This window comes from Apteryx rowi, unplaced genomic scaffold, assembly GCF_003343035.1.
Source record: "Apteryx rowi isolate R43461 unplaced genomic scaffold, aptRow1 scaffold_83, whole genome shotgun sequence".
In the NCBI taxonomy this organism is placed as follows: domain Eukaryota; kingdom Metazoa; phylum Chordata; class Aves; order Apterygiformes; family Apterygidae; genus Apteryx; species Apteryx rowi.
The window spans coordinates 2,762,515-2,774,101 of NW_020451127.1; the positions used below are offsets into that span (position 1 = coordinate 2,762,515).

General features: G+C 56.1%; 1 protein-coding gene across 2 annotated transcripts in view; it reads left to right on the forward strand.

Annotated features, from left to right (window-relative positions):
* Positions 1 to 11,333: 11,333 nt before the first annotated feature.
* Positions 11,334 to 11,587, forward strand: part of ARF1 (ADP ribosylation factor 1) — a 14,726-nt gene continuing 14,472 nt past the window's right edge. Inside the window, exon 1 of one of the 2 annotated variants that reach the window (XM_026089680.1) lies at positions 11,334 to 11,471. The gene's annotated coding sequence lies outside the window, so the exon portion shown is untranslated. The remainder of the gene's footprint in view (positions 11,472 to 11,587) is intronic. The other variant, XM_026089679.1, reaches the window with a different exon arrangement.

Below are 11,587 nucleotides of genomic sequence, written 5' to 3' on the forward strand. Positions count from 1 at the left end.
ACAGTGCCGAGGCACGTGGCTCGTATCCACCAAAGGCTCACAGGCGTGTTGGGTTTGGTTTTCCATAGGATAACTCCAGGCTTCCCATGCTTGGTCATCACTGTGCACCTGAGCCTGCAGCCCGCAGGAGGCCCTGATGCAAGGGTCGCTCAGTGTCTCTGGCTGAAGGCGATTCCTCCTGGTGGGGAGAGGAGAGCCTTTAACAAGCAATGCCCTTTGAAATGTCCTTTTCCAGCCCAGTTTTGTCCTTTTTAGAAGGGGATAATCCCTGGCTAGCCTAAGTGTTCAAGAGTGGCTGACGTTCCTAGTGCTGTTTTGCTACTTTTCGCCCAATGTCTAAGGCCTCAAGCAAGGAACAAGGCTCCCGAAGCCAGCAAGGAAAGAAAAGGAGGCTCCCATCTTCCTTCTTCCCCTGCTATACTGCCAAGCCATACAATTTAATAGGGCACATGCAATTCCCCGATCTCAGAGTACTTTCCAAGCAGAGCAAGTAGCATGATCTTGCTTTTCCTCACGAGGAAACCGAGGCACGGAGCAGTGCGATGCCTTCCTGATGTCAGGGTAGCATCTGGTAGCACAGCCCCATGCCCCATCTGCAGGTGGATGAGTCTGCAGCTAGGTGATTTGAAGGTTCAGGTATTTAGCAGCATGTGTTGCATCTTCTCCTCTTGATCCAGAAATGATGCCGGGACAGAAAGGGAGGAAAGGGCTCGCCACAGCGCAAAAAGGCAGCGCGGGGAAGGGCAGAGCATCCCATCTTTTCGGCCTGGCCTCGCACGCCTCCTTTCCTATCTGCTAACGTGCCAGAAAGGATTTTGTTCAGATATCTTCGAGCCAGCGCATCCACTCAGGGCTGTAACGAGAGGAACCGAATGCACTTTTGGCTTCCTCTGCTGAATGCAATTCCCCTGTAAACGCTTATTTTTGAACGGGAGGTTTGACCACGACATAAGCTGGTCTAGCCCGTGGGTTTTTATATCGGTATTACGCCCGATGAAGGCTTCAAGACAAGAAGTCACATAGAAAATGCTTTTTGTCTGGCGACACAATCTGCTTTTTTGGTTCGAGAGCCCAAGATAACCAGAGCTGCGAAGCGCTACCTTAACGCTCTTGCACCGGCCAGCGACTTAGCTCTGGGGGGAATAACTCCCCGCCGTTATTGCTCTAAAGCCCCGCGACCGTTCAGGGAAGCCTTTTCCCTCGCCGACCCCTCGGGGACCACCCAGGCTCGGGCAGAACAAAGCAGCGAGGAGCCGCGCGGGCAGGGGGCATCACGGACCGAGCCGGGGGCACCCGGCTTTCAGGATGCTTCGGGGACACCTTTGCACCGCCCCGGGTGGGAGAAGACCGGCGCGTGGTTTTTTTGGGCTCTTGTCCTGCCCGGCTCGTTCAACATCTTATTAAAATCTGGATATATAAAGGCACCTGGATGCTGGAGGCTGTCATCTCGGGGAGGTGGGGGGGGACGACCCTTTTTTCCCCCCCTCCCTTTTCCCCCGGATCAGGTCATGCTCAGACATCGGCTCCCTGACCCACGATAACAGCAGCTGTCTAGAAACTCAAATTAACTTGGCCGGGAACAAAACCATCCCGGAGGAGAGCGCAGATGCCTTTAACCCAGGGGGGCTGCACGGTCCCAGCTCAATGTCTGCATTGTGCCTTATCTCGAAGCGGGGACACCCGGGACGGGCACCGCTGCGACGTCCCCCCGGCTCTGCCTTCATAGGGGCAATCTGGAGGCCTGGATGCTTTTTAGGATGGAGCGATGCTCTAGCGCAATACGTTTCCGTGGCACAGGCACAGCCAGGGGCTGGACGGCCGCAGAGGCTCTCCTTCTCCGCAGGGGGAAGCCAGCTCAGTCCGTCCCCAACCAGCATTTTTCCACACCCTCCTGCCACCATTGAATTTGGCCAAAATGAGCTTCCTACAGACCAAAAAATCTACAGCTACGGAGGGGAGAGATACACACACACAAACTGCATAGGTCTCCTTGGCTTAGGAAACTAAGCTGGAAAAACGCACTGGAAAAGGGGGAAAAAACATTATATTCATTAGGAAGCACGGACCTGATTAAGAGACTGTCCAAGATGCCAGTGGAGAGAAACAAGGATAACGTGATCAGGCCGTGTCCGTCTGCCCGTCAGCCCCAGCTCTATAATATCGCAGGCTGCCAGCCGGCTTCAGTATCAGACACACAGAGGTCCCCAAGATCACCCAATTCCTGCAGACTTTCTGAGATTTAATATCTGGGCGGAGGAGAGATGCACGCATTGGGACCCCGCGCGAGGGGAAGGCTGCTCAACCCCGCTATTAGACACTGGAGAATCCACAGCGGCAAGCCCGTGCGGCCAAAAGTTTCCTGGTGTTTTGCCGTTCACAGAAATGGCCCTTTTTTTTTTGTCCCTCATGCCTCGGGAGGGACTTTTGTGCAACCCCCCCGTCGCATTACGCAGGGGCATTTCGGTGCAGCCGTGTTTGCAGCCGGGCCACCGCCGGCGCTGCCGTTCGCAAACCCGTTGCTGCCATCTGCTGCAAGAAACCTCCTTCGGAGCGAAGGGGAACAGCGAAAGGACCGAGCGGAAAAAGTGCTTTTCAGAGTCGCCATTCCCGTGTTTCCGGCTGGTGGGCCGCCACGGCCTCCCGGGACGGCGCGTGTCCCCAGGGCTGCTGCCGAGCCGTCACGCGTGGGCTGCTCCCCGGCACGAAGCGGGGGCACGGATGAAGCCGTGGTCTCAAACCCCGTCTCTGTGCCTCAGTTTACCCGGGGCGGGGTCTGTCCTGATCGGAGCGCGGATGCACATCGCCTTTGATTTCGGCGCCATCCGCATGTTGCAATAGCTGGCGCAATTAAGTTATTAAAGGCTTGTTCTTTTTAATGCGTCTAAGCCCTGGGGCTAGCTATTCCTCTCCCCGTACAGTGATTTTTCCGACCAGGATTTGGGTGGATAAACGGACCGGTTGTTTCAGGTTCATTGCAAACCCCAGCAGCCCCTTTCTTTCCACTATCCTGGGGTTGCAACGACGCTTTTCTTGCAGCCGTGACAGCTAAACCCTTAACCCTCCCGAGGAGAGCGGGGCAGCCTCGACGTGCTGCTGCAACAGTCCCTGCGCCACGGGCATCCTTGCAAAGCTGGATCCCAACAGGAGAGCCTCGCCGCGCGGCGGGCTTGCTGCCAGTCACTAGTATTTCGTTTCAAATTTTGATCTTCTCGGGAACTCGGACTGCTTTTACTTCCATTTCAGTTTAGCAACGGTATAAAAAAAAAAAAAAGAAAAAGAAATGAAACTGCGAAACTGTGGCACTTCTCGCCAAGCAGGAAGTCTTGTCCTTGCCCTGCTCTAATGCAAACAGCAGCCCTGGCTGGATTGAGGACTTAAAAAACAGTTACAGACCTCATTAAAACCAGGGGACAAGCCACCGTCACCAGAGCATGGTCTCTAGTTTCCATGCAGGTAGCTGTGAGCATTAGACCCTACAATAGGCCAAAGCTAAAACAAGGCAAGAAACCAGGATGATGGTTTCTGGGCCGTGATGGTTAGGAGCTGCTGTGAGGACAAGCGTTAGGGAAAGCTAYTTATTTCGGCATGCCTCGGAGCAGCTGATGGAAGGATTTCAAGCCAAGGAAACTCACTGCTCTGGTTTGTTCCTTGGAAAAAAAGAAAAAGGATTCAGGCCGATTCCTCCTGGTAGGTATCTAAGGGAGCTGCTGAAGTCAGATGTAGTCACCCTCAGCTCCTCCGCAGTACGTGCTCTCAGGGAATGATTCACACCTTAAACGGGTGACGCTCCTGCGCATCTCAAGYAACGTGGGAGGACACTGGGCCTTCACATGCAACGATCATACGCATGACACAGGACACCTAAAACTGAGTCTTCTTTGCTGGTCCCAAGCTGAGCTCCCCGGGTAGACTCGTCACCTTCTAGCCACAAGGACGCCGGCCGGTCTCCGGCTCCCCAACCCCAAGGATGGGACCTCGTGGCTGAATGACCATTGCTGTGATGGCCAACTTTACCCCTCAGCGAAGGATCAGGTGCCACAACSTTTGAGAATTACCCTGCGGCTGAGCTCAGCTTTGGAGCCACTTTGTCCCTCTGCTCTCATGGGGCAGGGGGCTCACCCACGCCAAGCAGCTTCCCACAGTGAAACAGCATTTTTGTGGCATGAGAAGACTTCCAAATCCACTGAAAGATGATAAAATCAGAGCAGATGCCAACCATMGGAGCACATCCCTCCCGGCCTCGCTGCCGGGCCAAGCAGAGTCCAGCATTGCCACTGTGTCTCCACAGCCCTCTTCTTCTCCCACAGGTGCATGGTGCCTCGGTCATCCCCCCGGCAGTCTGTTCAGACCTTCTCCACTGGGGTTCRTTGCCCCTGTGCTGCTCCCAGCTTGGGGAGCTGTACCTTTGGCTCATGTGGCTTAGCTGGCGATTTGAACAACTCAAAATTCATTCCCAGATGAAGGGACGGAAGCAAGGACTAGATTCCTGTCTCCAGCCACTGGCTATTTAAAAAAAAAAAMCCATCAATTTGATGCTGAAAGGCATCCCAAGGAGAAAAGGGTTTTAGACAACTCTCTTAGGGAGGGGGGAACTAACTCTGGAAGAACCAGTCTCTCTATGGAGATCCTAGATCCTAGTTTAATCTAGACATCTAGCTATTTGACAGCTAAAGAAATTCCTGGTGTGATGTCCCAAATCCAAGTCTTCTCTTCTATGCTTAAGCCACCAGCCAACATTCCCACCTACATCAGGGTTAAAAATCTCTACAAGGAAACCCATCCAGACCTGACCTTCTTCTCCATACACGTCCAAGTGACACGTCCCAAAGCTACATCCCTGACTCATTCACGCTGTGCCTAGGACCAAGCTTACAACGGACTCTGCTTGCATCCTCTGGAAAACCAAGTCAGCCTCAGTTTCCACAGGAGGCAGGCAAGTTGAGGATGGGAAAAATGGGGAGTGAAACCCTGGCCCAACCAAATTCCCCGGCAAGGCATGCATGGGGCCACATCTTTGCCTCTATGCTCAGTACCCAACCCATCCCGAGCACGGTGTCCGAGAAAGATGGGATGGGGACATGCTGTGCAGGCGACAGCCCTCTCTACCAACTGTGGATCACCCGAGACCAGATACCTTCACCATTGCCATCCCCAGCACYGGGGGAGCGCAGACCGCGGGGATGCGGCAGGTAGGGGTTAACCCGAGCTGCTCCAGGCATCGCTCTTTGGTGCAGAGAGCTACCGTGGAGGCCACGGTGCAGGGTTTCACCCGCCTGCAGACCCCACCGAGCTCCGTGCAGGACCTGTGCCAGATGCTCTGGCAGAGCGCGGTTGCAGCACCTCCGGGCCCCCAGCTAGATATAACTGTCTGACAAGCGCTGCTGGGATAGCGCGAGTTCATTAGCAGGTTTATAATTACAGATTTCACACCTCCAGAGACACGCGGCTTCGGATCTTGGATCCTGGCTGCAGCTGGGTTAGGAGAGCTGCCCCGCACCCAGCGCTTCCCGGGCCTCAGGCCCCCAAATCGCACGCTTTGTCCCCATTTTCCCCATGCCCACTTCTTGCATCATGACGGGAAGAGGTGGACGATCCATCCCACGGAGCTAGGCATCTGTCCCTGCAGAATAAAATAGGGAAAAAACAGCCGCCTCGGCTGCAGGGACAGCATCACCGGAGTCAGCAGCCGTAAGTTAGTGATCAGTGCACGTGCCGCGGTCCACGGCCAAGGGGTCGGGGCAGYGATTTCAACCCGTGCGCGGACAGTGCCGGCGTCTGCAACGCGTTGTCTGCTGGCCCACGTGCATGCCCAGCTCCCCTCCCGGTGAGTTTTCAAAGGTTACCGAGCTTATTAAAAGGCTGATTCATTATAGCGCCTTTGTAACCACATCATGGGTATGGGTTTAAATGYTAATTGAAATATATTTCTCAAGGATAAATCACGCCCCGGCAGCACAGCTGTTTCCCTAGAGATAAGCGAGGCGCACACACGGCAAATGCAAAAGAATAATTGACATAAATTGGCATTTGCTGGAGCACGGGGCTGAGGAAACCCAGAGGCCAGACTGTATCACAGCTCGGCGTGAGCGCAGGTTTTCCTCTGCATCCTAGAGGGAACAAAAGGGACATCCCTGAGATCTCAGCACCTCCCGATGGCCTCGGGGAACGTGCATCTCGGGTAGCTCTCAGTCTCTTTGGCTGGGGCTCAGCAAGTCAGGGCACCGCCAAAGGACTCCCGGCCAAAGATACCACCAAGTGCTGCGTCGGTGGGGGTTAGCCATTAGGAGAAGCAAAAACCGCGTATGTGAGTCACCACGAGGTGTTTTGTGTTCCACTGCTCCTTCCCCGGGCATCCCTGTTGTCATATGAGCAGGCATCAGAGGATGCCAGGTGTGGAAGGATGGGAGCRCAGAGGTAGCAGAAGGATGGGGAAGGAGGTCCATGACCCCCAAACCTGTCCCAGGCAAGGGAGGTGGATCCTGTAGCCGCAGCTCTCTCATCTGCATGGGAGTCTTCATGCGGGTGCCCCATCTCTTCTGAGACTGCAGCTGAAGATGGGTGATGGTCTTGTCCCCATGGCCAGAACAAGCCGTGAGGTTGCCCCTTGGCCTCCTGCCTTAAGAGCAGGCAGATACCGAGATCAAGTCCATGCTCTGCTACTTTGCTCCCACGTGGTCTAGGGCAAGGAGATCTCCTTGTAGATGATCTCCTTTCTAATAAGGTCTCCTGCGGTCCTCATTTGTCATGTTAGCAGGTGTCCTRTGGGGCAACCTACAACCATTGCTGCCACCCCAGGGCAGGCCAGATGGATCTTCTCCCAAGCACTTGTGCCAGGGACGTGCAGAGCCAGAGCTGGTGCCCTTGTATTTAAGAGTCCTTGATGGGTTTTTCCTCCCATGAACCTCTGCGAACTTTTGGCACTGACAGCATCCTGCAGCGAGGATGTCATTCTCTGCAGTTAGATGGTAGGATCACTCAGATACCGGGAAGATGAGCCGTACAAGCAGGAAGCTGAGGTCGATTTACACTTGAATTTCAGCAAATGGGGCCTTGGGAAGGTTTGCTTGCTTGCTTTGGTCTCTGTATCGCATGCCCAGCCCCGCACTGAGGTCAAACTGTCTTTTGACATCAGCAGACTTGCCTTGGGCCTGCGAAAAAGACTCATGATCCTTCTCCACCGGGACGCCACAAGTGAAGCCCGCTGCAGCTCGAAGCAAGCTTTGGAGGCTGCTGTGCGGTCCCGTCACACACGGCTCATTCGTCCCAGATCCCTCCCTTCCGGGCTCAGGGGAAGAAGGGGAAGGGTCTCCAGTTCCAGGTGTGTGGGGGACAGTGAAAAAAACAACATTAAAGTTTAGAAATAAAGAGGAGGAAGACACTGGATGGCTGATCTCTCTGGATTCGCTCCTGACGTGCCCCTCCTTGTCTTAAAAACGTCCCAAGTACCGACCAGCTGCTCTCGCAGGTGTCGGGCTAAGCCCAGCCTGCTTGCTTTCCTACAAACAGCCCCGTTGTACTCATGAAGTCTGTTCCCAGCACGGGATAAGCAGGCTTTGGCTCATTTATGGGTCCCACGAGATCAGTAGTCCTGTTACAATGCCAGGTCCAGCCTGGGGCAACACATCCATCAGGAAGCAAGCTTGTTGCCAGTTTTGAGGCCCCTTGGACAACGCAGAAGGTTGAGACCCAAAATGTGCACGGGAGGAAGGCAGGCCTCCCGCGGAGGTGTCACTGGTGGCTCCGAAGTTTGAGAAGGAGCTTTCCTGGGGCCGGCTGTGAGACCCCCCACCACCACCCTGAGCTCTGCATAACGCTCTGCAGAACGTCAGCCCAGGACCTCTCTTGCCTCTCTGGACCCACCTGTCTGACTCCTGCCACGCAGGGATGGAGCTATTTGACTAAGTGAAGATACCACCACAGGACTGATGCTGAAGGCTCCTCTGGAGGTCTCTGGTCCCACACTGCTCAGAGCAGGCCTAACGCTGGATCAGGTCACTCAGGACCTCGTGTCCTACAATGGAGACATCTCCACCGCATCCAGATGCCTGGGGTCTCCTGAGGGGATCGAGTCAGTYCAGTCAGCGGAGATGAAGGTACAGGTCATCTCACCCTGAAGGAGATACCTAGGAGAGGGTGCCGAGTCTCACCCTAAGCTCCCTGTTTCTCTGCAATGACTGTAAAAGGGAACAGGGAATGACCTGCCTTGTAGACATACAAAATAAAATGAAATCATTTAGGCTTTAGRCACCTTTTTACTTCCTTTCTATGCCAGGTCCTCTCACTAACCAAGAGCCTTCTCTGCAGTCCTTCCTCTTGCAGCCCACCCTCCTTCGCTCTCCCGTGCAGACCTAGCCGCAAACGGAGCGGGATTTCCCTTGCGTATTTGCATTTCTCTCTCCCACCGCTATTCCAGCCGCAGCTCTTTCACAGCATCTCCGTCTCCACGCAACAGCTGGCAGGACGGTCGGCACAAAGAAAGCTCTTCAAGGCGCGGGCGGCCGAGAGCGGCCGTGACGTCTCCGGCTGGTTTCGCAGGAGCCGGACTCCGAGAGCTGCCGCCTGCTTTTTTTTCTCCGCCGCGCAGGTGTCCGACGGGGGTATGGCGACCTGACGTTGACGTCCTGATCGGGCCGGTTTCCATCTCTCCGCTCGCCTCCGAAACAATCGCCGTCATTCTTGCGGGCGGTCAAAGCGCACCGAGGGCCTGGGCTGGCCGCGACAGCGATCGGCGGCTCCCAGGGCGACTTCTGTCTTCCCCTTCGACGCAAGCTGGCGGGCTCGCGGGTGTCGATTAGCGGCGGCACAACCTAATGAGGTTCTGATGATGGAAAACGGCCGAAAKTTCATTCCGATCCTGGAAGAAGCTGTGATAATAACCCAGATGCGCAATATTAGTATTTCAGAGGTGGCAGCTTTTGCTAGCGAACCAAGGGATTTTGCTACCACAGGTGAAATCTTTCACCTGAGCGTTTAAAACCCAGGTTTTAGCCGCACGTGGCCGCTAAAGACAAAAGGACGTGTGCCACGTCAAAACCTCCACAGCGTCATGGTACCCTGGCGATGGTCAACCAGTTTTCCACGACGATGCGGCATCAGGTTTCCCAGCCAAGTTGCAGTGTGGGTATTCGGGGTTCAGGCTCTCCGGTCTGCTCTGCCTCACATGGACTGGGCTGCCGTGGTCCATGTATCCCGAGGCAGGTTAGTAGCGGGGCGCTTTTGAAAAGCCCGGTTTTCCCTGCGCTTTGCCTAAGTCTAAATTCATCGGTGGAACTCCAGAAAATTGCATAAAACTCTCCAAATGGGATGCTGTAATGCTCCTGTCGCGTGTCTTGATACGTGGACAGTATCTCTCCTCCACAAGAGAACTTGGGATAGCTCTGGTAGGGTCTCCAACGGGGCGGAGGTAGGATGAAGGAAGGCAATATGCCTTGGCATTGCTGTGCGTGGTTGGGTGACCAGCCCCAGCTCAGCTCACCCCACAGGACGTTCATGGAAGGGTTGCCCATGGAAGGGTCACCAGTTTGCTCCCTTGGCTCTCCGTGCTTTGTTCCTACATCCGAGACGCTCTCAAAAAAGACCCTTGTGGGAACTCCAGCCGCATGGGTCCCTCTGCCCCCAAAAGTTGGCTTTTTCTCGGAGAAACCGTGGCAAAACCGAAAGCTCTTGCAGTTGCAGGGCTGTGGGAGACGGGACCTGGACCCACCTGGAGCATTTCTGCTCCCACGCCGGCCTTCAGCTCCGCTTCATCGATGGGGCTGGAACAAGCTCCTGCTGCAAAATTATTATTTCGCTACCTCATTTTGCTGCATTGAGCGTTTCGCTTGCTTTTCCCCTCCCCAAATCCACCCGCCTTTTGCTAGCGGCATGCGAAAACACAAGCACCAGGTCACGATTTCTCGGCCCAGCAGGCGACTCCAAGATCCCAAATCTGGGGAATAATTGCTATTTTTTTCTGTAGGAAAGGTAATGAATCGCTTTTTCCCCGGGCAGATGTAAAAGGAAAAGCATTTCACAAGCGAGCAGGTATTGGCAGGTATTTTTACAACCTCAGAAAATCACCTTGGATAAACACGATTTTTTTTTTTTTTTTTTTGCAAAAGCCAGGGAGAACAGGGTGCAGCCGGGCCGGCCCGGCGAGGAAAACCCTCCGGCTCCGAAGCGGCCGAGCTGCAAAAGCAGAGCAGGCTCCTGCTCGACCGCTAGCACCCGGCGGGCAAGTGGAGCCGCCCAAAGGGCTCCTTTTTCCTGTGCCCCCCCCCCAAACAGGCTTTCCACAGGAAAAAAAAAAAGGGAGGGAATGGGTCTGCCCTGCCCGTTGCAAAAAGAGGCCTTTTTCTTCCCAGAAGTGAGTCACCGGGCAAAGTTTGCCTCTTGCATCATCAGTGACTCAGAGTGCCGGGGCCAAATTTTGGCTCCCGAAGTCGCCATTCCCCAAACTGCCTTGCGATTTTTTTCTTTTTTTCCCCCCTGGTCGGAATAAGTGACATTTTCTGCATTCCTGCCAAAGGGCTGCAAACAGACGGGGATTTGTTGCTTCGGACCGGTGTTTTGCACGGACGGGACGGGGACACCGGTGAGGGTACAGGAGCGGGGAAGCGATCTGCTCGCGGCAAAGCTTGCTCCGTTATTCGGCTCCTCAAATCCCCCCGCAAGCCCCGCGTTAGGGGATTATTTTGCAAAAAAGAGAGGGAGGAAAAAAAACCACAGTTCCCGTGTGTTTTCTCCCTCACCCAAACCCCGTGGCCCTGCTTTTTTTTGGATAAATCAGCCCGTAGAGTCTCTCTTGGGGATTTGAGGCAGCTCCGTTATGTCTGCACTGTGCATGGTTAATTCACCACCCCGCAAGGTGTTGTGGCACCCGTGGGTGCTGAGAGCCAGCCTGCATCCCAAAAGGCCCCAAAAGGCATCCCCAAACAGTGCAATGTTGCATGGCACATGCAAGCCCCCACGAGGGGCGCCTGCACCCCCAAACAGCCTGGCACGGGGCAATGCTGCATGGTGCATGCAAGCCCCCACGAGGGGTGCGGGCATCCCCAAAGAGCGTGACACGGCACAACGCTGCATGGCTGCTCGCATGCACCACGCAGCCCTGTGCCCCCTGCACGCCGGGTCCCGCGGGGGGGGGGGGGCGCGCGCTCCCACGCGCGCAGCCCGCGCGCCCCCACGCGCCACCTCCGCTATGGGAGGGAGGGGGGAGAGGTGAGGGGGCGTGGCCTCCCGCCAGGCCCCGCCCCTTTGCGGCGCCGCGGCGCCGCGGCGCCCCGCCCCCTCCGCGGCGGGCCCCGCCTCCCGCTCGCCCTCCTCGGTTACCCGTGGTGCCGCGCGCGGGGCTGGCACTGACGTGGCCGCCGAGCGCCGCCATCTTGTGTGCCTGGGCGGAGAGAGGCTGAGCGGCGGCAGGGGGGAGCCGGCTCCGAGCGGGACCGCCCGAGCACAGCCAGACCCACTGCCCGGGGCAGCAGCCGACGCCGGTAGGTCGCCGCCGCCCTCCCCTCAGCCCGCGGGCCCTTCCCCGCCCTGCTTGCCGCCCCGGCGGCGCGGGAGGAGAGGGGGGGAGGCCCGCGGCGGGGTGTGAGGCGCCGCGGCC